This window comes from Panthera onca, chromosome E2, assembly GCF_046562875.1.
Source record: "Panthera onca isolate mPanOnc1 chromosome E2, mPanOnc1 haplotype 2, whole genome shotgun sequence".
NCBI classification, from domain to species: domain Eukaryota; kingdom Metazoa; phylum Chordata; class Mammalia; order Carnivora; family Felidae; genus Panthera; species Panthera onca.
The window spans coordinates 18391945-18396159 of NC_138353.1; the positions used below are offsets into that span (position 1 = coordinate 18391945).

The window sequence follows — 4215 nt, forward strand, 5'->3', positions numbered from 1 at the left end:
TCAAGTTCTGTAACATCCTTTAAAATACGTTGTGGGCGGGGCACCTGGGTGGCTCAGTGGGTTAAGCATCTGACTTCAGCTCAGGTCACAAGCCCCGCGTCAGGCTCTGTGCTGACAGCTCAGAGCCTGGAGCCTGCTTCGGATTCTGTGTCTCCCCCTCTCTCTGCCCCTCCCCTGCACTCTCTCTCTCTCTCTCTCAAAAATAAATAAAATTGGGGCACCTGGGTGGCTCAGTCGGTTGAGCGTCCGACTTCAGCTCAGGTCACCATCTCGCGGTCCGTGAGTTCGAGCCCCGTGTCGGGCTCTGTGCTGACCACTCAGAGCCTGGAGCCTCCTTCCGATTCTGTCTCCCTCTCTCTCTGCCCCTCCCCCGCTCATGCTCGCTCTCTCTCTCTCTCTCTCTCTCTGTCAAAAATAAATAAACGTTAAAAAAAAATTAAAATAAAAAAATAAAATCCACTGCCTGGATATCGTTGTGGTTTCTACCATGTCGCTCCGATTATACTCAAGCCATCTTCCTCAGAAGCCCTTGCCCTGCATGCTTCTGGGTTACAGTTGGCCAGGAAAGCACTTTTATGAGATTTGGTTGGTGAAAGTGAAGCAGTTGTATAAGGTCTACTTTTCCTTTTTTTTTTTTTTTTTTTAATGTTTATTTATTTATTTTGAGAGAGACCGGGGGGGGGGGGGGGGCAGAGAGAGAGGGAGAGAGAGAGCATCCCAAGCAGGCTCCACACCATTAGCGCAGAGCCCAACGTGGGGCTCGATCTCGTGAACCGTGAGATCACGGAAGGTCCAGTTCTCACAAGCAATCCCTTACCCCAGAATCCCCGGAGAAGTTCTGCCTCCCTGGCTGAATGCAGACGGGTAGACAGCGATGGTGCTGTGAGTGGTTCCAGGGAACAGAAACTCGAGGCTAGGAATCTGGACCGGGTTCTCTGGCCAGACTCCACCGGATTCATGACCCCGTTTCTGACGGTAAAGGAGACGCTGGTTGTCTGTGGCATGCAACAGTAGCAGAATCGTGACAACAACGACCGCCTGTCGTGGTGGAAGGAAGTGTCGTGGTGTAATGCCTGAATTAAGCATTGATTGGCAAGGCATCCATTTCAAAAGCCGTCTGCTCCAGATCGGCACAACCAGATAAGGCAGTAGGCACCCCCACGCCCACGATGTTGTCCTTTCAGAAAACCCTGGACGACCATGAAAACGGACACGCCTTGAGTGGCCCTGCCTTCGGTCTCCCGTGCCCTGAATCCCACTCTCAGGCTTCAAATTAGTCAATACAGAGTGACCTCATGAGCCCCCAGGAACCCCCCCCCCTCAGACGCTAATGAAGGCAGAGCCCCAGGTCTGCGTTCTGTCTGCCTGTGACCTCACTCGGTGGCCCCGGCATGCCAGGACTTGGGAGTAATTAGTCTTGTTCGTCAAAGTTCCCTGATGGTTTTCACTGACGCACATCCTGCAGTCGTAACAGGAGCCACGAGATCCAGTCCAGTCACAACACGGGCCCTGCTGGGGGGAACGTCTGTGATATGGGTCTGGCGAGTGCCTCAGGTATTCCCAGCTGGGAATATCACCTTCGAAATCAAGAGTCGGGTGCTTGGGGCGCCTGGGTGGTTCAGTCGGTTAAGCGTCCAACTTCAGCTCAGGTCATGATCTCAAGATTCATGAGTTGGAGCCTCGCATCAGGCTCTGTGCTGACAGCTCAGAGCCCGGAGCCTGCTTTGGATTCTGTGCCTCCCTCTCTCTCTGCCCCTCCCCCACTCGTGCTCTCTCTCTTTCTCTCTCTCTATCTCAAAAATAAACACATTAAAAAAAACAATTAAAAAAAAAGAGATGTTTAACCGACTGAGCCACCCAGGTGCCCCCGGTTGGTTGCTTTTAAGTGCAGAAAGAAAATGAGCTCAGGGCTTTAAATTCTCAGCTCAAAGTCAAGGTAAGGGATAGAAAGCTATTAATGACCATCCTAAGAGAAATCCTTATCTCCCTTAGCTCCTGAGTTGAGATTTCTGAAAACTAAACCCACAGTCTAATCCTTTGGATGGCTGAATTGCAATACAAATCGAATCCCCAGCTTTGCATGGTGTCACGTTAAGGGAAAGGCGTCTCAGAGGTTATAAGAAAACACTAGTTGACTCCGGGGATATGCATGTGCTGTGGCTGAGTTGTACGAGAGGGAAGAGTAAGATACAGAATATTGGTGAATAGCTTGGTGGCTCCATTTAATCCTCGGTGGCTGGAACCCAGAAGAGCAGTCCTGGTGATGGTGGGATGGCTTGGCTGAGCTTCTGGAGAGGACAGCAAGAAGCCACACGATGCTTGTATGTCCCTTGGGGTTTTCAAGTCTGGGGCACCTGTCATACGTGTAGAGTCAGAACTGATGCGGCTGTCATTTGAGGGAGTTGTGGTCGAGAGCACTTGTAAAGGAGGGATCCGTATTTTGAAAGGACCAACATCAGAAACACTCCTCGCCTAAAACAGACAACTGGATTACTAGTCACTTGATGGCTTTATATACATTTTCTTCTTAAAGCTCACCTGTAGGCTGTTTGTGGGAGAGGCCTGCAGAGGCTGAGATAAGCCACCAACCAGCTGAGCCAGGAATCCAACTGGTGCCTGAGTTCAGACACCTCGATATCTAAAAAAAAATTTTTTTTTTAATGTTTACTTTTGAGACAGAGAATGAGTGAGGGAGGGGCCGAGAGAGAGGGAGACACAGAATCCAAAGCAGGCTCCGGGCTCTGAGCTGTCAGCACAGAGCCCGACGCGGGGCTCGAACTCACAAACCGTGAGATCATGACCCGAGCCGAAGTTGGTCCCCCAACTAACTGAGGCACCCAGGTGCCCCGAGAATGGTTTTAAAATAGAAGAACAATTCAGATAGTCTTGGACATAAAACACAGGCGGCTCCCGTGGAAGAAAATGTAACTCAGAAACTCAATCACCTGCAGATCTGTGCTGATGACTTCTCTGGCTTCTCAGCCAGCTCCCGAACACTCGAGGTCGGCTGTGGCGTGAGAGACACAGTCTTTCTGATTTTACAGACTAACCGGGATCCGGGACTCTGTTTACTGCTGTGAGTTTTCCTCCACGGCTGTAGAACTGGTTCAGACAAATTTAGCACAGGATCCTTGCCGGTGTTTTCCCTTTGTTCACAATCCATGTGATGAAGATCAGAGTTACCCAGCGCCCACGGCTAGTCTCGAGATTGTCACCCTCAAGACAAGATGCAAGAGGCTCTCAACAGGCTGAGCAGGCTTCTGGAGCCCGGAGGGATGATGCCTCTTCGAGATTATGGCCGCTATGACACGGCTTAGCTTGGGTTTAAAAAAGGTCAGTGTCGGGGCACCCGGGTGGCTCGGTCGGTTGAGCGACCGACTTCGGCTCAGGTCACGATCTCACAGCTCGTGAGTTCAAGCCCCGCGTCGGGCTCTGTGCTGACAGCTCGGAGCCTGGAGCCTGCTTCGGCTTCTTTGTCTCCCTCTCTCTGTCCCTCCCCTTGCTCACACTCTGTCTCTCTCTCTCTCAAAAGTAAACATTAAAAATAAACAAATAAATAAATAAACATTAAAAAGAAACGATCAGTGTCTGTCTGAAATTTCCATGTGACAGGCGATCGTACTAGAGTTTAGTTCTTCACACAAGGTGACCTGGATACACTTTTCACTACTGCCGGACCGGAGAAGGTTCAGAACATGGTGGATTGCCGATTATAAGCGACCCGACAGGAAGAGCCAACAATGTACTGAGTTTGGATTCGGTGGAAGCATCACAAGCCTCTTCTGTCCAGCGCTGGCTGAGAGGCACCTGTTCCTGACACGGGAGCTCACTGGAGCTTTCCGAAAAGAACATTCACAAACGGTGTCTTGATGGTGGGAAGTTTAAGGATTCAGACTTGAGCCTTGGATCTAGGAAAAATTGCCTTTTATTGTGCTTCATATTTGTGACGCCCTTTACCATATCCTTTCCTCAAGTTTTTAATTTTTTTTTAACTTTTTAAAATGTTTTATTCATTTTTGAGAGAGAGAGACAGAGCGTGAGTGGGGGAGGGGCAGAGAGAGAGAAGGAGACACAGAATCCGAAGCAGGCTCCAGGCTCCGAGCTGTCAGCACAGAGCCTGATGCGGGGCTCAGATTCACGAACCACGAGATCACGACCTGAGCCGAAGTTGGACGCTTAACCGACTGAGCCACCCAGGCGCCCCACCTCAAGTTT

At 50.4% G+C, this 4215-nt stretch overlaps 1 pseudogene; it reads left to right on the forward strand.

Moving 5' to 3' along the window:
- Positions 1-2852: 2852 nt before the first annotated feature.
- LOC132691018 (tRNA N(3)-cytidine methyltransferase METTL2A-like) lies at positions 2853-3800 on the forward strand (annotated as a pseudogene).
- Positions 3801-4215: the final 415 nt, after the last annotated feature.